Consider the following 21,946-nt stretch of genomic DNA (forward strand, 5'->3'; position numbering starts at 1 on the left):
TGGGGTCCAGGCCTGTCTTCAGGCAGTTGACTAAACAACAATAAACAATAATCATCATCATTTCCATCACCTACGTCTTACCCATATTCTTTCCCATACTTACATTATCTTCATCTCTTCCGCTTTCTTCATGCCTTCTTCCTATTCTTTCGCAAACTTATTTTCATTTTTCCCACTTTCTCGTCTTATTTTCCAACTTAATTGCTGCAGTTTTGACATCACAAATTTTCTCGCCTTTTCTTCTCTCTACAATGGGCTCTTCTTTCTTTATGTTCCTAATGTTAAAGAGTTTTCAAAATGTTACCTTATTTTGTCCATCATTATGTTTCTTCCATTTTTGTCTATTAGTCCAAAATCCAATGAAACTATTTTCTTCTCAAGTTTTCAACATGCACCAATATTAAATAGGCTATGTCTATTCTTGTACAACCCTTTACGTGGCAAAGTAATTTAATTTTTGTACAGTAGCTTGCATTTTGCTGTAATTTTTTTCATTCAAAATCATATTCTGACTTCCATATCAAATTTTTTCATTTCATTCAAACCCACCTTTCTCCAATCTTTCCTATTTTCTGCCTTCCTCTTTGTCTCCTCATATGATCCATATATCTTAATGTCATCTATTGTCTGATATCATCTTCTGCCCCAAACTCTTCTCCCATTCACCATTCAAATCAAATATATTGTTGGTATTTCATTTTTTTTTTTTCAGTTTTATTTTCATAAGTTCTGTGTATGGTGCCACGTACTTGTTTCACTTAACATTTTAGTTTGTTTCTATTCTAATTTCTACTTTTAATCTCAGTTTAATAATCACGCATTTTCTATGTAGCCTATTAGCATATTTTATTTAACGACTTTTTCAACTACAGAGGTTGTTCAGCATCTAAATTCAAAGTGGACAAGAAATGGTCAACGAATTTTTCCTAGAGCCGTTTGTCAGAGACAGGGTTCTTTGGACACGCCGTAAGTCTACGACAACCAGTTTCAACCCCAAGGAAGCCACTCTAAGAATTGTGGGGTCCATTCAAAGAAGGGGATAGGCCACAAATCCTGATACATTATGTAGAATATTTTCTTATTTCTCTGGAATGTGAAGAAATAATGTCTTCACACTAATCTCTATGGCAACACATTGTAAAATATTCAAAATTGTACAAAATATCATAGAAACCACATAAATTGCACCCCCACCCCAATTTACAAATATAATTACCCTTAAGGTAAGCTATGAGTGAAATTTGGATCAAATTTGATCGAAAATTAAATTCTTTGTTTTAAATCTTTAAAAAATTTCTAAACTTCAGAAAATGTCTAAATAAGAAAAAAGAAGAAGTCTGAGTGGTCAGCATATTGAGCAGGGCAGTTTTGAACAAATAAGATATAAGAAAATCTTTGGCACCAAATCTTTATTTGCTCATTTATCGAAACATTTTTTTTTTTCTGCATCTTGCATCATTTAAAAGTTTCCAGGTGCTGTACTTTCAGTTCTATTAAGACAAAATTTTGCAAGTAAGTTAAGAAAAATATGAAGAACAAGAATAGGTACCTATTGTGTTTTGACGCAACTAATTACATATTATGCTTATATTTTATTCAATTTTGAAAAATCAGAAAAGAACAAAATTTCTACATGCTAATCAAAATACATAAAAAAATTCATACCAAATTTGAAAACTGTATCCATGGGGAATGTCTTCACAAAAAATTAACACATTACAAACAATTTACAACAAGGGAGATATTTTTGTGACGCACCAGTAATTAGAAAAAATGTAAATTATTTTACAACTCAAACTATTTAACATATGGATTTGAAATTGTGTCAGTTTTTTATTTCAATTTATAAGAATGTGTGGTGAAAATTTTAAAAGAATTGGGTGAATAGTTTCAGATTTCCATATTTTACTCATTGGTTACCTTAACAATAAAAGATTTTCACTGGATTCTAAAGATTGTTTATTAATCTAGAAGTATTGTCCAATGACTGTATAAAATTCCAACACAAAGTTAATTCAGGAAATTAATCATTTAAATTTTGGATTTTACTGAATTTGTACGAAAAGTGTAAGTTTACATACCCTTTCAATCTCGTGTGTTTTTGGACTTATGAAAGTTTCATTATTTTTTAAATTATAACATCTATACTTAATTACTCGCTTACTTACTTATGGCTTTTAAGGAACCCGGAGGTTCATTGCTGCCCTCACATAAGCCCGTCATAGGTCCTTATCTTGAGCAAGATTAATCCAGTCCCTACCATCATATCCCACCTCCCTCAAATCCAAATTATAACACCTATAGTTTTTACAAATTTCGTTACCGGTATTCAAATCAGGTTCATTCATGAATGACAAACAATGAAGGAAATTAAAATGGTTCATTCTTTTTAATATTTTGTTATCAAGGCATATTTTATTAGAGATGGCTTTTTCCTTTTATAAATTCATGTACCGATTCTGTATTTTAGTTGAAATTTCCATATTGTAATTTAAGAGAGTGACATCTATACTAATAATAAATCTGTAGCCGAAATTTTTCTGGTAATTTTCGATTTTCCAAAAATAATTGGTCCTAACATATATAATTAACCACCCTGAAACCGAAAATCGCTTTTTTGAAATTTTTGTTTGTATGTCTGTCTGTCTGTTACCTTTTCACGCGATAATGGCTGGACGGATTTCGATAAAAATTGGAATATAAATTAAGTTCGTTGTAACTTAGATTTTAGGCTATATGGCATTCAAAATACATTATTTAAAACGGGGGTTATAAGGGGGCCTGAATTAAATAAATCGAAATATCTCGCTTATTATTGATTTTTGTGAAAAATGTTACATAACAAAAGTTTCTTTAGAAATAATTTGCGATAAGTTTTATTCCTTGAAAATTTTGATAGGACTGATATTTAATGAGATAAATGAGTTTTAAAATTAAAATAACTGCCATCTAAGGCCGTGTAATGAATTAAAAAACAAATGACTTCGTCTATAAGGGGCCTTGGACAGCAACAATCGAAAGCTATGAAAGATAGCCTACAGAGAATGTTTCTGTGTTTGTATGAAGTAATATCGGAAGCTAAATTAACCGATTTGTATAATTAATTATTATTTCACCATTGGAAAGTGTAGTTTCTCTAGATGGACATAATGCTATAATATTATTACAGTAACTTCTGATATAATATAATATAATATAATATAATATAATATAATATAATATAATATAATATAATATAATATAATATAATATAATATAATATGTAATATTATATAATATAATTTAAGTTATTTGTAGGGTTCAGAACCATAGTGGGACAAGCGCCATTTACTGAATACGTAGAAAACAAGGGTTAAAATTAAATTATTACCATAATTCAATGGAAACTCATAACAAGTAAAATAGAATATACACATTAAATCTAAATGATGTCAATCTTCATTAATCTATGGCTGCATGTAATAAAAATTAAGAAACATGTTAAAGGAATTGTCATTGCACCAAATGAGTGTCTCTGGGCCAAAATGATCGCATTTTAATTATTTGGATGCAATTTAAATTAAGTAACATATTAAACGATTTATCCTTCTATGAAACACGAATGTTCCCTGGATCAAATGTCCTATTTTAATTATGTAATTACTTTATATTTATTTGTAACGGGTGCAGCGGAGCACACGGGTACGGGTAGTAAATAATAAAACATATGCTCATTCGAAACAAAACAAAATGGATGTCAATAAAAATAATCCATTAGATATCGGTTTAAGTTTTGATGGCTTTGGAAACCAAGCAATGACATACATTCTGATATGGTATTGATATTATGATACTCAACAACATAGGTACGGTATCATTCTATTACGCTGATCTATGAAATAATACTGCCATAGATTGAGCTGGGTTTGATTTTTGGAAAATGAGCTATGAGTCAGAGCATCAACAGAATTATAATGATCATTTGCTGACATGTAAGATTTGCTGCATAAAGATTATATAGAGTGGGAAAGCGGAAGAATCTTCAATTTTGGCTGAGATACATCACTACTATCAGACAGTAACGGTAGAGGCATATTTTAAGGTTTTTAAAGGCATACTTGCATGCATAGTAGGTTTTTAGTGTTCATAAATGATTTTGCCCCCCTAATAAAAGATGTAGGTCATCCCATATTGCTTGCAGATACAAAGTATAGTAATTTACAGCCAATAACTCCAACACTTTCCAATCTTCAACAGACGGAATTCTCCTCAAAATATGTGATTGGTTCTCAGCCAATAAATTAGTATTAAATTGTAACGAAACTAACATAATTCAATTTAAATCTTGCCCAAATTCAACTTCGCAAATTTCAAGCGTAATAATTAACAACAGGTCCCTAAAAGAAACAACAATCAAATTTCTTGGCTTACAAATCGATAATGTGTTGAGTTGGAAAAATTGTATTAAAGAAATTACCCCCAAACTAAATTCAGCATGTTCTGTTATTAAATTTATTTAAGAGATAGTAAATATCAATACCTTAAAAACAATTTACTTTGCATACTTCCACTCGATAATGAGTTTTGGAATAATATTCTGGGAAAATTCTACAGATAGTAACAGTACCTGTATTTCTACTACCGTACAAAAATGAGTAGAATATTAGTAGGTGCCAAATCTAAGTAGGTAATCATGTAGGGCCATATTAAAAAAACTACAAATAATCCCCATGGCTTGTCAGTATATTTTTTCATTAATAAAGTTCCTCATATGTAATCGTGAAAATTTTGTAACTAATGCAACAGTTCATAGCATAAATATTCGTCAAATAATTACTTTTATACTCCATTGGCAAGTCTATTGTGCTATCAAAAAGAGTGCGTTATATGGCAGTAACAATTTTAATAGCCTCCCTATGGATATAACAATCAAACTCAAAACATAAGATTAATTAGGGCCAAATTAAAGAAGTACCTAATTTCTCACGCCTTCTCTTCTGTAGATGAATTTATGACATTCAAATTCAACAACACTGCATGAATATTAAGTATCAATACTAACCCCTTGTGTTGTACTAGTATATTGTAAAACCCTTCCGTATATATTTCAACTAGACTGTGACTATAATTAAATTAAGATTTTGTAGTACTACCGGCATTAAGATTTTTTGACATGTTCCATATTCTAGCTGTGAACTGATGTACAAATACTATGGAATGTAAATAAATACAATACAATACAATACAAAACAAAAGGACTCGGTACATGCTGGAAATGGAAAAACGACGTAATGTAGGTTAAGTTGTTATTCAGGGAATGTCTCAATTGGACTCTTACTTGAACAGATTGAAGAAAAATTGAAGGGGCAAAAATGAAATTCCCACATTCAGTAGCAGGTGTGACTATTCTACACAGAAAAGGAAATGAAGATATTAGAACAGATTAAAATATATTCAATCTAACAGAATAGATAACCTAAGAATCGACTGACATGAACCATGTTCAAAGAATGACTCTAGACAGAATACCACATAACTTAGTACCGGTATCTTATTGAATTATAGACTTTAGAGAAGTAGAATGTGGGCCACACTCTTTCCAGATGGGAGGGCTCACTAAATCTCTCTTAATATGGAAACAGGTCTACGTCTGCGGACCTAACTGCATGAAGCAGAAGAAGATAACCAGTTATAATCGAAGTTCCTTCTTGACATACTAGTTTCTCATGGTGTATGGTAGGCTATATCCTGCCATTGCTTTATGTATTACTTCAACAACGTATTACAGGTCTTGCTAATATTTTATAATGAAATGTATCGTCATATCAGGTAGGGTTTCAATACTGTATTGGAAAGGTATTTCTGTATAAGAACGCTACCAAAAGTAGCCATGATTTCTGTACCTTTTTGCCTTCTAATCAAGTTATACGTACTGACAACAAAAGAAAAATTGAGGGGCGACGTCAATATTGGACCGAAAATCCACTACATCCTCTTCAATCTTCTTATCTAAACACTCAAACAAACTCATGAGCATGCTACGTTTTCAACTAAATGACTCTTGAAATGCATTCCCTCTAATTGTACGTTACAGCATTAGTAACATATGAACTCATCATACAATCTTTTGCAGAATTCCCCCTGGACCTTGAATAAATTTATACGAATCATAGTATATTAAATTCAAATATTTTCCACTGAATATTTGCCTTTCTTTGGTAGCATTATTGTATAGAATTATTGTGTTACTTCTATGGTGTACAGAATTATTGTGTTAATTCTATGGTGACAGAATTATTATGTTAATTCTGTGTTGTTATGGCATAAGCTGATATGTACAACTTCCTTATTTCACAGGAAAGCAGTTTTAAAGTCGATTCTTTCAGGAATATATTAGGAATATTTTTTTATCAGTACCAGTAACTTATTAGTGTTTGCTACTAATGAGACTGGACATACCATGTTTTGCCAAAACGTTAAAAACATTTTCAACATAGCTAGGCAACAAGATATTTTTGCTAAAATTGTACATACCTGGATATCAGCTTCTACCATAACATCTCAGAATTATTCCCATTGTTTTACTGTATTTACACATTTTATGAGAAATGTTTAATCCATCAAAAAATGACAGTTTGTTTCAGAGATATGTAAAATTATTGACTCTTTCAATTAACTCATTTTAATACAATTTTATTTCAAACATGATATTTCTGACAAAAAGCCATACTTTTTTTAGTATTTATTTTCATGTCTTATTTTTCATCAACAATGTTTAAATTGTGTACTGAATACTGAATATCATTTTCAGTACTTGCTAATGGAGCTAGATCATCTAAAATAGTAAATCATCAGCCTGTATGTTTCTATTAGTGTGAATGAAACCGTGGCACATATGTCTCCATTCCAGAATAATCCTGTTGATATTATAGAATAAGATGTTGGATTAGGCATACACTAAAAAAGCCAGATGGAGCTGTTGAGAAGGCGACATTGGACTGAAGCCCTCAGGGTGGTAGGAAACGTGGTTGTTCCAAAAAGACCTGGAAAAGGACGACCACAGAAGAAGCTGCTTTTGAAAATGATCCTACACAATTACCTAGATTTGGCACCTACTATTATTCTAATTCTAATTATTCTAATGATAACTATATAAAAAAATAAATCAATGAAAGCAATATGAGTCTCCTAGTTGTTTCTTTGTTAATAATTTCAATATAAAATACCCACCAAAACAGGACCTTCCTTGATGGAAGCCTAATCTCATACTTAGACCAGGAAAATATAACAACATACCTAAAAGTACACTATAAGAAATTGGTCTTAGGAAAATGCAGTGTGGGAGATGGAGAGGGAAAGTGTTTTCTTCACGTGCGATAAAAAATATCAAAAATCGAGAATAAAGTTGATAATCTGTGTATGACTGTCGAAGTTGAAACATCACTGCAAGGGAATGCAAATGGAAATCTGGAATACTCGTCGACAATTGTGAGTAAGTATACATTGCTAGTTTTTGAAGGTATTGACCCTTTAAAATCTATATTCAGACGCTCGAAAGGTGATGTTGCTTTAATTAGTCGATCTTCTCCTTTGTAGAAATGAGGTTTAATTTCTGCACATACCGGACATGATGCAGTCATCTTCTTGACATCTTCTAAGGAATACGGGAAATTACCACAACGAATAAAATGTGCCATTCGCACTACACCAGGATGGCAGAGAGACTGGTGAAGCTGATAAAGAGTAGGAATTCTAGCAGATGAGGATGAGCAGACTCTGGATAATGTATCAGCTACTGTGTTATCCTTTCCAGGACGATAGACAATATCAAATTTGTAACATGATAATTCTAATCTCCAGCGTTCAATCTTCTCATTTTTTATTTTTCCATGTTTAGTATAATTAAACATGAAAGATACTGACTTTTGATCGGTTAACAGCGAAAATGGGCGTCCTATTAGGTAATGCTTCCATTTTCGCAGTGATTCAACAATAGCGTAAGCCTCTTTCTCTACAGCAGAATGGCGACGTTCACTTTCAGAAAGGGTTCTAGAAAAGAACGCTACTGGCCTTCCAGACTGGGACAAAGTTGCAGCTATAGCAAAATCAGAAGCGTCAGTCCCAACCAAGAATGGAACTCCTTCCTGTACAGAGACTACAACTGACTTGGCGATATCAGATTTTATTTCCTTGAAGGCAGTACAAACATGAATAGGAATAAGAAATTCTCTGCATTGTATTAAGGGTCGTATTTTATCAGAAAAATTTCGTACCCATTTAGCATAGTGTGAAAACATCCCAATTGCTCCTTTTAGTGACTGTTGATCTTTAGGAATAGGTAGATCCAGTAAAGGACGAATACGATCAGGATTAGGTTTAATAGTGTTTATTATAATTTGATAACCTAGAAGGTTAATGGATTTAGTAGAGAATTTACATTTGCTTTCATTCAGAGTAAGGCCATATTTCTTTACAGCTTCAAGAAACTTTCTCAAGTTTTTATCGTGATCTAGTTGACTAGTACCACACACAGTAATATCGTCTAAGTAAGCATATACTCCATTTAGTTTTTCATTACTGATAATTGAATTAATCACCCTCTGGAAACATGCCACGCCATTCGTAACACCAAATGGAATTCGCAGAAATTGATAAAGTTGTCCACAGGCTTCAAAAGCTGTATAAGATCTGTCATGTTCAACAATGGGTATCTGATGATATGCACTCTTTAAATCGACAGTACTAAAATATTGATATTTAGCTACTTCTGAAACAATGCTTTCAATACTAGGAAGAGGGTACGCATCAAGTAGTGTAAATTTATTTATGGTTTGTGAATAGTCAACAACCATTCACTTCCTATGATTAGTACTCGAAGTAACAAGAACTTGTGCCCTCCACTGCGATGTACTGTTTTCAATTATGCCTTCACTTAAAAGTTTGGCGATTTCAGATTCTATGAATTTATTGTCTTCTCGTGAATGTTTACGAGACTTTATAGCAATAGGATGACAATCCTGAGTGAGATTAGAAAATAATGACACAGGCGATATGGAAGCAGTAGCAAGACCACAAACATAAAGGGGTTCACGAAATCCTCCAAAGGCAATTTCAATAGAAGAATGAAGTTTGAGTATATCATGCCCAAGTACTATATCAGCACACAAGTCATCCATAATTGATAGCACGACATCTCGATAAATGTGATCATCAAGTTCTATAGTAGCATTACAGCTATATCTGAGAAATGAGTACTGATGATGCCATTGTAATCTGCACATTAGTAGGAGTCGTTTCAAAATTATGTCTGTTTACTAAGGAACTGTTAAAGAAGCTGTTGGTACTTCCTGTATCAATGACAGCTTTAACTTGCACTCCATTAATTTTAACTAGTAAGATAGATTTATTTAAAAAAGTAGTTGAAGCCCCACAGAGAGTACGACTCAAACTAATGCAAGCATCTGAAAGTTTGTTCTTTCTAATGGGGGACGGGGAATCTCTCAAGTCTGCCCCCTATAGGTCGCACCCTATTAAATAGGCCTACCCTTTTCAGATTGCAATGGGAGGATGCTAAGTTTTCAGCTCACCGCAGACAAAATAATAGTAATTTATTTATCAAGGGCGAAATGAAGATGTTTATAGTGAGGGCTATGGGGTTGCTGCCGAGGGCCTCTGGTCCGAAGTTTAAACATGAAATTTCGCCAAAGGTTCATACATTATTTTGTGGCTCATTAGTCTGTAATTGAATAAATTAAAACTTTTTGATAAGAGTTTTAAGTTCGAAATTTGCTTTGTGTTTGTACTGTGGTATGTCTTGTTTAGCGTATTTTATTTTGGTATCTAGAGACTGTGTAGAATAAAAGTTATTCGTTGAGGGAGGCCATGCATGATGCTATTATTTCTTTGTTGTTAAGGTACCAGTCTCTGAATTTGATAAACAATGTTCTGTTTAGCGTATTTTATTTTGGTATCTAGAGAGTGTGTAGAATAAAAGTTATTCGTTGAGGGAGGCCATGCATGATGCTATTATTTCTTTGTTGTTAAGGTACCAGTCTCTGAATTTGATAAACAATGTTCTGTTTTGCGTATTTTATTTTGGTATCTAGAGAGTGTGTAGAATAAAAGTTATTCGTTGAGGGAGGCCATGCATGATGCTATTATTTCTTTGTTGTTAAGGTACCAGTCTCTGAATTTGATAAACAATGTTCTGTTTAGCGTATTTTATTTTGGTATCTAGAGAGTGTGTAGAATAAAAATTATTCGTTGAGGGAGGCCATGCATGATGCTATTATTTCTTTGTTGTTAAGGTACCAGTCTCTGAATTTGATAAACAATGTTCTGTTTAGCGTATTTTATTTTGGTATCTAGAGAGTGTGTAGAATAAAAGTTATTCGTTGAGGGAGGCCATGCATGATGCTATTATTTCTTTGTTGTTAAGGTACCAGTGTCTGAATTTGATAAACAATGTTCTGTTTAGCGTATTTTATTTTGGTATCTAGAGACTGTGTAGAATAAAAGTTATTCGTTGAGGGAGGCCATGCATGATGCTATTATTTCTTTGTTGTTAAGGTACCAGTGTCTGAATTTGATAAACAATGTTCTGTTTAGCGTATTTTATTTTGGTATCTAGAGACTGTGTAGAATAAAAGTTATTCGTTGAGGGAGGCCATGCATGATGCTATTATTTCTTTGTTGTTAAGGTACCAGTCTCTGAATTTGATAAACAATGTTCTGTTTAGCGTATTTTATTTTGGTATCTAGAGAGTGTGTAGAATAAAAGTTATTCGTTGAGGGAGGCCATGCATGATGCTATTATTTCTTTGTTGTTAAGGTACCAGTCTCTGAATTTGATAAACAATGTTCTGTTTAGCGTATTTTATTTTGGTATCTAGAGACTGTGTAGAATAAAAGTTATTCGTTGAGGGAGGCCATGCATGATGCTATTATTTCTCTGTTGTTAAGGCACCAGTCTCTGAATTTGATAAACAATGTTCTGTTTAGCGTATTTTATTTTGGTGTCTAGAGACTGTGTAGAATAAAAGTTATTCGTTGAGGGAGGCCATGCATGATGCTATTATTTCTTTGTTGTTAAGGTACCAGTCTCTGAATTTGATAAACAATGTTCTGTTTAGCGTATTTTATTTAGGTATCTAGAGACTGTGTAGAATAAAAGTTATTCGTTGAGGGAGGCCATGCATGATGCTATTATTTCTTTGTTGTTAAGACCAGTCTCTGAATTTGATAAACAATGTTCTGTTTAGCGTATTTTATTTTGGTACCGGTATCTAGAGACTGTGTAGAATAAAAGTTATTCGTTGAGGGAGGCCATGCATGATGCTATTATTTCTTTGTTGTTAAGGCACCAGTCTCTGAATTTGATAAACAATGTTCTGTTTAGCGTATTTTATTTTGGTATCTAGAGACTGTGTAGAATAAAAGTTATTCGTTGAGGGAGGCCATGCATGATGCTATTATTTCTTTGTTGTTAAGGTACCAGTCTCTGAATTTGATAAACAATGTTCTGTTATGTTGGAAATGATGTCGGGATCTATTGAAACCGAATGCCTTTTGGAGTCGTTATTAAAACCTAGGGCCTATAAAAGTTTTTTAGGCCTGCAAAGGTATAACAGGCTCTATTACATAATATCGTATCCATGGAGAAATTTAACAATTATGGGCTAATAGATTGTCTCCGTGGTCTGTTGGTCAGCATGCTGGCTTCCAGATCTGGAGGTCCCGAGTTCGATTCCCGAGCTTGGCTGTCGGTGAATTTTTCTTGAAGAAGAAAAATTGACTGAGTGTCTAGAGTCTGGAAATTTGTATGAATGTGAGTATGATTGTGATTGTGCCGGGTTAATATTCATTAGCCAATCTTGAAAAATATAAAATACAATCAGGACTGTCGCTAGGCAGTAACCTGGACACAAGTTTCAGCGTCATATTGTTGATAAGTAACTCCATTTAGCACAACCATAAAGCACTAATAGATGCTATAGAGTTAACAACGAAAAAAAAATGATTGATTACTGCGCCACAAAAAATTTAATTGATACTTATTTTTTAACACAATAACATTATTTTAACTCAATACTTACTATATTTTTTTGGCATGACGAACCAGAAGCTTAAAAATCCCCCCCCCCCCTCAAATAAAATTATGAAATTTTTAACATTCATTGCTTCCATCGCATTATTATTATTATTATTATTATTATTATTATTATTATTATTATTATCAAATTTCCTTCCTTTCAAGTCCTGTTTGATCTTTGGAAATTGAAAAATATCTGACAAAGTCAAACCTGGTGAATATGACAACTGTCCTTGCAATATCACATGAGTTGCAAATGTTCTGTTGAGGGATGACTTCTTTTGATCAGGTTTCCTTGCTTCTTGATCTTCAGTTCTTCGTCTTAGAAGGTTAGAATATTATCCAGCATTGATAGTGACACCAGAAAATCAACCATGATAATTCATTCTGGGTGTCTACAACTGAAATCATTATTTTCCCAGCTGATTTCTGCACTCGAAAGATCGTAATAGAGAACAATATTTCAGAACAAGTGCCTATCTGATTTTAAATTTCTTGATTATGAAGTGAGCTTTAATAATGATAAGATTGTCGAATATAAGTCAATAAATTTCAAACAATATGTGGGAGCATTAAAAGAACTTTCAGAAAATAAAATTATGAAGGAGACCAAAAATGGAATTTCATAAGGTAATGGCTCTACCCGCGTTGCTTTATAACAGTGAAACCTGGGTACCAACTCAATAACAAAAGGAGCAAAATTCAATTGGCAGAAATGAAATTCTTTAGGAGCGCGAAAGACTGTACAAGATTAGATAAAATAAGGAATGATTATACTAGGGAAGAAGTAAACATCAAATCAGAGGTAATAAGATAATAGATAAAAGACAAAATTAGACTGAACATTTGTTAGGAATGAAAAACAATAGATTTTTTTAAAACACCCTTAAGGGGAATAAGAGATCGAGGACAATCCAGGAAATTCTGGAGACAAGTATGAAGCCGGAGCAGGCGAGGTACTGGTATCTAATCCGTGAAGTGGAGGAGGAGCAGAAGAAGAAGAAGAAGAAGAAGAAGAAGAAGAAGAAGAAGAAGGATGCATCCACTGTTGTGATTAAAGTTTCATTTTAAGGGTCGGAGTGGTGACTCCATATTTCCTCCATTGTAAACGTGCCCACTAAAAACTTTTGTTTCATCTCTCTGAAAAAATTTGACAATTTCAAGCAGCACTTCACCCTTCCTTCCTTGTGATCAGCATTTCATGCTTTGTGGATCTATCACAGAATAATACAGCTACAGATTTCTAAATTTCTGTCAATAATAGGAAAATATAACATGAAACACTGAAAATATTGTTGGTTACAAAATCCATTACTATCTGTAATAGTCTAAAAACCTATCAACTCCACCCATCTCCTCCGTGTAAGCAAATTTATGATTTCGAAAATTATTTTTAACGTATGCACTTACGAAAAAAATACTGTAATATTTTTCTCATGAAATTATTACTTTTTTATGGATTACTTTTATATAGATTTTTATTACATGGCAAGTCTATTGTGTTACCACAAAGGAGCGCATTATATGGCAGTAAAAATTTTTAATAGTTTTCTTATGGATCTAAAAAATCAAACTCAAAGCATTATTTAGGGCCAAATTAAAGAAGTGCCTAATTTCTAACGCCTTCTATTCTGATATGGCTTTGTGCTATGTTATGCATTTAAAAATGCTTTTCTGTAAATTTCTTCTTGAAGCATACTTCTTATTGCTTCAGGAAAGTCTCATTTTACAAACCTATGGATCAACAATTGTCTCTCTTCTGACAAAGGAAAAATTTTACAGTGTACAAAAGAACCAAATGACCTGGAAATGTACAAAAACTTGCCCAGACATGTTCAAACATTTTTAACAAGAGCCAGAACAGGTCACATTGTAGCTCAATTGTACCTACACCGATTTCACATTTCTGATAATCCTACTTGAGTAGCTTAATATCAAAGACGGACATCTGACCTCAATCGAAATTTAGGTAGCTGCGGTTTTTTATACAATTTTTCATGCTCTTTTCAGTTATAGTGAAACCATATGCAAATTCTAGCACTACATTTATAAAATAAATTGTGTTAAATATTACAAAGAACACTGTGAATTAAAAAATTGCCTCTAGATCAAAATTATGGAGATGACAGATGTCCGTCTTTGATATTAAGCTACTCACTTGTCTGTGGTGTAATAATCATGATGGAGATCTGGAACACATTCTTCTATACTGTCCATCCATAAACCACAAAAGAAGTAAATTAAAATCATCAGTACCGGTTGCAGAAGACACAGCCCTGCAGTATATATTGACTACACCCCAACTCTGGCTACTAGCAACAGGCATCTATAATGAACACCGATCAAAATACCCCTCATTTCTCGTGAAAAACAACAACTGAATAGACTACAGTGGACTATAGTGGACTTTATGTTGTCAGCGAACAGCTGGATATATTAAGAAGATTGATTGATACTTCTTCTTGGGATGTCATCTTGATCTTCTGGACCAGAAATGATTCTAGTGTTGATATACTATTACCCATATAGCATTAATACAAATGGAAGTGAAATGTAGATGCATTAAAAAAAGAACTAACACTATAATTGATTGCTTGGAAAGGAAATTTCTGAAAGATATTTGATCTATCAGTATATATAACTATGACTTATACCAGTACCTCTTATGATGATTTAGCACCTATATACTGTACGTGTAAGCAGACTACAATGTACTAGAAATCTAGTGAGAATGGAAGAGGAATGCATCACTAAAAAGTGCCACAGTGAACTTGAAGGGAAAAAGGCGAGTTGGAAGACCTTGTAGCCAATGGAAACAGATGATTTAGAAAATGCTGCCAACCTGATCTTCATGCAGAATTTAAAGGCTGCTAAAAAACAGAGAGGAGGAGTGGAGGTGAAAAACTGAGGAGAGCATGGGCCGAAAATGGGTCACAGATACTTCTAATTTCTAATATTTCTTTATCGACACTTTGAAGCGACAGGAGTGCTAAAATATTAGATTCTGTTTAAACAGCTCATTAATGCATAACAAATGAAGAGTCCACTGCAAGAATGATGGATGTCATTTGGAATACATTTTGCAGGAGAAGCAACTGAAAGTTTGAAATGCTTAGGCATCAAAGCTTAACTGTGATTTTCCGATCATTACTGGACAATGACTATCAGTGTTTTTTTTTAAGTTGGTTATTTAACGACGCTGCATCAACTACGAGGACTCTCAGTGTTAATGCCATATAACTCTCTATGTACATTCTATATGTCTTAAGCTATGCATTGACAGTCTTCGTTCATTTTCGACAAGAAAGTGACATCCATCATTCTTGCAGTGGACTCTTCAAATGGAATTAAAGTGGGAACAGTAATATTCCTAGAAGTAAGGCACTCTCCATCACTCTTCTGGAGGGACAACTTAAAAAATTCTTTAACTTTACAGCAAAAGCAAAACGAATCTGTACAGTTGCAGAAAAAATAAATGGGCCGCCTAATTTTACTAAGTTCCACATATAACGCATAGTGCATGTGCAATAAACAAGAACGCCTATATGTATGCTGATTGTGGACAGTCTTGCGGAGCTTGTTGCCTACATATAGGAGGACTGCTCCTAGACTCTGCCCATTTTTTTTAATTCCGTACCTGTACATAATGATTAATTTTTCTAAGTTCTCTGTGAGGCTATTTGCAGATGACTGCATTATCTATAGAAAGATTAGAAATAATTCAGATGTAGATGCTATTCAAACAGACTTTAATAAAATTTATAACTGGGCGTTAATGCATAGGATGAAAATAAATGGTTCTAAAGGTGAATCTATAACATTTTGTAAAACCCGAGAGGAAACTAGTCTTAATTACGAATTCAGTGGTGTTGTAATTCCGCAAGAAAAATGTTGTAAATACCTAGGAGTGTATTTAAACTCCAATCTTTCTTGGGGAGTGCATGTTGATAATGTTACGGGTAAAGCATGGAGGGCACTTCACTTTATTATGAGAATCTTGAGAAAGGCTAGTCCCAAATCGAGGGAAATAGCATATCTAACGTTAGTGCGACCGTTAATGGAATACGGAACTACGTGTTGGGATCCCTATAGAATATATCAGATAAATTCCTTAGAAAGAGTCCAGTATAGGGCAGCTAAATTTGTTAAAGGTAAAAGAGAAGATGGAAACGATACGATAAAAGAACTTAAATGGGGAACTTTGGAAAACAGACGTAGGAAAACTAGAATAACATCATTGTATAGAGCATATCTAGGTCAGAAAGCATGGGTAGACATAACGGCTCGGTTAGAAAAGCCAACGTACTATGGTAGGAACGATCATGATTTTAAAATCAAATGTAGGAAACAGAAAACGGATGTAGGTAAATTCTCATTTTTAAATAGAACTATAAATGATTGGAATGACCTACCTGCAGCGGTCTTTGAGGGCTGTCCTTCCTTAAGGAATTTCAAGAATAATTAAAAAAGTTGTGTATCAAGTGCAAATTAAAATTAAGGTGACATTTAACATTTAATTTTTTAAGGTGACATGTATTTATTTAGCCTGACGAGTTACTTCCTTGGTTTGAATTGTAAATTATTTAAAAATAGCGTGTAAGAGGGCCTTAGACTAGAAATGTTTAGCTTAGTTGTAGTTCTGTTTATAAGTATGCATAAGGGTGTAATTATTTGACTTATTTGAACTGTCGTATCAGTGAAGCGAGGTGAGTCAGTGTAGTTATGGTTTTACAGTGCAGTGAACAGATACGATCAGTGATAATATATAACGTCAATGAAATGTGTCCTAAAGTGTCAGTGAAATGCGTCATAGTGCCACTACAGTGAGTGAGATGAGAATAAAGTGAATGACTATTGAAACTTATATAGGGCCTATACATAATTATGTAGGTTGTAATGTAAAATTAGGTATTTTATTATTATTGTGTTAAATTATATTGTGTATTCTTATTGTATTGTGTATAAAATTGTATTGTGTATTGTATAATTGTATTGTGTATTGTAAATTTATTGTATATTGCTTATCATTTTTTTTTGTCTATCGTTTATATTGTGTATACCACTGCCACTGGGTGCTTGCCCACTTGCAGTGTAAATAAATACATACAAAGCATTTCTCCGTCGAGTTACATTTGAAATAATTATTTCTCATACACGTCTATCTCATTCGTCAATTTATACTATGTATTACAAGGAGATTTAGTCGAATTGTGTTGGACTGGATCGCTGTTTCCTGTTTCCGATTTGTAGTGAAGATGCATGAATAATTTGGTAAAATAATTATATTTTATGTAAAGAGGTAATCCCCTGATAAATTTTATTGACTCATAGATACTGATTTTGAACAAAATGCGTCCAACAGTTTAGGCATAAAGCCAATTTTTATGTAATGTGGATGCTGAAAACTTACATCATCTTGAAAATATCGCTATATAAATTTAAAATTTGCTGATGATAAGGCGTTGTTATCAGAAGAGGAGATGATACTAAGGGATATGTTACAGGAGGTGCGAGTAAATAACTCCCAACAGTATGGGATGAAGATATATACTAACAAGACGAAGACAAGTGTGCCTGCAGGGGATAATCAGTGATAGCTACCACTGAGATTTTTATTTTTTTTACGAGTATTTTTAAATTTTTCTTAATGAGTTTAATACAAGTTTTCTCAAACCCTCAGTAAACAATTCAACAAAAACGAGTGCTGTAAACTATAAATGCGTGCACAGGGTAATTCAGATTTCAGAACTGGCTATTTTTATGTTCAATTTTCCCTCTCCTCGTCCATCTGCTTCCTCTAATTTTCTAACCATCTTGCTATCACTGAGACTGGATCCTGCGGGCACCCTTGAACGAAGACCTTCGTTATCTGAAGAAAAATAAAAAAGATAAATGTGCGAATACTAAATGAGGCAATAGAGCAATGGAGAAGAATGAAGCGTGTGAAATGGACATACAAAAAGAGATATGAAGCTGTGCTAGAAAGAGTGGGAGAAGAAAGAACAATACTGAAACTGATCAGGAAGAGGAGTTGGCTGGGTCACTGGCTAAGAAGAAACTGCCTACTGAGAGGATGCACTGGAAAGAATAGTCAATGGGAGTAAAGTTCAGGAGAGAAGAATATATCAGATGATAGACAACATTAAGATATCTGGATCATATGCGGAGACTAAGAGGATGGCAGAATAGAGAAAAGATTGGAAAATGCGGGGTTTTGCAGTTAAAGAGCTGCCCTTGAAAAGAAAACTATGAATGGATCAATATTTATTTATTTATTTATTTGAGGCATTGCAATGCTTTTTATGTGCTTCGTATAGTGATAAAGTAAAATTAGACATGAGTTTCGTAGGTCCAGGGTTTATTCGGACCATCCACTAAAGCCGCCACTGTTCGTTGCTAAGCAACCGGAATGCGTACAGTAATTTGTCTTTTCACCGTGAGAGTGCGATATGATTCAACTTGTGGATTTAGTTTTCCAATATGGTGGAAGATGGCAGCATATTACCGTACAGTCTCCTTGCGCCATCCAGCGACAATACTGTAAGACTAGTGTAAAGGCCTCTTTCTTTAGCTCTTCAAGAAAATGATTGCCTCTTGTGATATCGTCTGATATTATTATTATTATGAACCAAAGTGAGGAGGATTGATCAGTGCGTAATTGCATCATTTACTTTTATACATTTTCAACTTTTCTGTCTTTTCTTTAGCATACATTAGGGTTGCCATATTTTGATAAGCAAAAAAGAGGACACTTTATCGACACCTACTTCCGAACAGATCGCTATCATAGATCATTTACAGTACTGATATAATTATGTATAGTATGTAGACTATTGAAGCTGAGAAATATTGCTAACCTTAAATAACAAAATAATAATACAAACAAGTGAATTGGTTATAATTTAATCTTTATAACCGTGAGTCTAATTATATATATATATATATATATATATATATATATATATATATAATTTCAATACTTTGGTATCCTATATTGTTATATATGACGATATAGTACCTGCAGTCTCATTGGGTTCTTTTCAATTCAATATTTTAGACTGCAAACCACCATTCTTCCAGTCGAAATACTGGATAGCTATAAGGTTCGTTCCAACAAGCAGTTCATGGATCAGTTCATGTACGGTTCCTGTACCATCTTATGCGCATGCGCTAGTTGAGCATCTGCTATGGGATTGAAACTGGACTGGACGCTGTTGGAACGCTTTCGCGGATCGTTATGTACTAAATCCAGAGATGCTATAACTGTGATCATCTTTGCTAAGAACGGGATGCTTAATTATTATCGTTTCGCAGCTAATTCTAATTGCAGAAAATAGAATTTCGATCATTTTCAATAAAAAGATGACAAAAAATATGGAAGGCAATTCAACGTCGTGTACTGAGGGACTCTCATCTAAAAATAGTTCTTTTTTTTTTTAATTATTAATGTATGTACGTTATTTATTATACTTTTAATCAAAGCTGCATGTTGAAATTGTAATTAACTGTTTCAATATCCAAATAATTTCCATTCCCTTTCTTTTTGGCGAAAATTTAAATTAAATCTCTAGTTTTATTATTCGTCTGAACTGTCACTTTTCATCTTTAACCTCATTGATGTGAACAGTCGATCATGTCTTTCTTCAGTATCCAGGAGACGTTGGTGAGCTTATGCGCATGCGCATCTTGCGTACTCTTCCGTACATGCCTCAATCCGCGGACTATTTCTGACCGTTCCGAACCCGTGTCAAAAGCTTGTTGGAACGCCCGACTGCAGTACATGTTTCCGGTTCAGGACTGGTTCGGATTGTGTTGGAACGCTTTTTCTGTACTGCGCATGCTCACGATGGTTACGGACGGTTCCTGACTGTTGTTGGAACGAACCTATAGGAAAGAGCTTTATCGAACCATGGTTAGGCCTACTTCCACCAGTGGAAACTCCACAATAAAGTATTTCATTTTCTTCAATGGTATTTTAAAGATTTCCCAAAGAATCGGGTGCCAACACAGAGTTTATAATTGCCTCTTTCTTCGTTTTTCCACAATAAACTTCTTCGCAATATCCGAATCTGGGAACGTCGTCTTCAGTAGGCCAGATGTGCATGCCAACACATTGTAACTATTGTGGTGTTCACCAGTGTGGAAAGCGAAAGTTCCTTCTGCTGCGGTTACTTCATCTTCCAGGTTTTACAAAAAAAAAAAAAAAAAAAAAAAAAAAAAGTCTGTTTATTTTGCAGAAGAACTTTCTCCTCGAACTACTCTTTTGTGTTTTTCGCAATCCAGATGCGCTTGCAAATCAAGTCATTTATTCGACACTGAAACAAATGTACCGGTTTACATACCAGGCATTCACCCTCGAAATCATCTCTACCTCTTCGAAAACAAGGATACTTTTCTGTAACTCGGCAGAAAATTTACACTTTCTTTTTTGGCATTTTTTCTCGTAAAAACTACAAGCATGCACAGCACAACAAAAGACAGTTACGAAAGTCAGCAGCCAGCAAGCAATAGTAACCGGAAGACGAGGCAACAGTTTTAAACACAAGACGCAAGCTTCCAAACATGACAAAAATAAAACATCGATAATATTGCGGTCAAAGAGTACAGAAAGAGAAGTTCACGAGAGCATTTAAAGTGGGGTGGACTAAAGCGTTACTTAACTGTAACGATTAGATGGTTTCAAGTTACAACAAAGTAACTGTTACAAATATTTGAGGCATTTTCCTTCACTAGTAACGTCGTATTTTAAACTTAACCTAAAAACCCGGACAATTAGCCAAAATTTAAAAACCCGCCCGGACAAAAAAATTAACCCTAAAAAAGAGGGCATGTCCGGGAAAACCCTGACTTATGGTAACCTTAGCATAATAATTCACGTGTATGCTTCTCTTAAAATAAATGGAGCAGTTCTTTTTAAGTTAAACGTGAGTAGCGATTATCATGAACTTATACGAAGGTGACGAGACTTAACAGAAATAAGTTCCGTAATATCATTCACGATATCAGGTTTACGATGCACTTAACATAACGTTATTTAGCCACCTCTGATTGGTGTTTATGCCAGGCTTTGCTAAAATAAACAGTCTGACAATGAGAGAAGCAGACCGTCAGCCATTTCTGTTTCTAAAAAATGAAAAGAAAAAGATTATGATCATTTAAAGTAAGAAATATATTTAGACGGTGGAGAATATTACGGATATAATAATTAGAATAATTGGGGGGGGGCGGATTTTAGCATATTTGCATGTTTTATTGGTTGCAAATCATATGCTACCACTATACAAAAATGCATTTCAAGTCATTTGTAACCAAAGGTCTAGATTTTATAGTGTATATATTTAAGGGATTAATGCATATTTCAGCTTTGAGCGCATATAAAAGCATATTTTGTTATTTTTTCAGCAATGTGGTGCTTCAGCCAAAATTAAGTCTATGGAAAATCGGAAAATAGAATACAGAAGAAACTCAGACATTGAGACATATTACAGGAGTTATATTTTATTTATTGCAATCTGACAACCTGCAGACAGTGCACTGTTGTCGGCGAATCATTTTGGACAAATCCTTGGCAATCAACAAAACACTCAATTAATTAAGTGCATTGCTGACTGTGCAAATTTACAATATTGGGATGTTATGATGGATGAAAGTTGTGATTAAAAGAACAGTTATTCAAAACAAGAAGCCACCTTATTGTCTACTACGCACGTGCATAAGATTTTGTCAGTAGAACGCTGCAATATGATTGGAGCAGAAGTTACAGAAAGTGTTCATAAGTTTCTTTGCACTCGATAAATTCGAATTTCTCCATCTGTCAACAATAACATTCTTAATTCTGCTACACAGTTTATTTCAGTGTTTAATTAATAGTTCATA

This window comes from Periplaneta americana, chromosome 1, assembly GCF_040183065.1.
Source record: "Periplaneta americana isolate PAMFEO1 chromosome 1, P.americana_PAMFEO1_priV1, whole genome shotgun sequence".
In the NCBI taxonomy this organism is placed as follows: Eukaryota; Metazoa; Arthropoda; class Insecta; order Blattodea; family Blattidae; genus Periplaneta; species Periplaneta americana.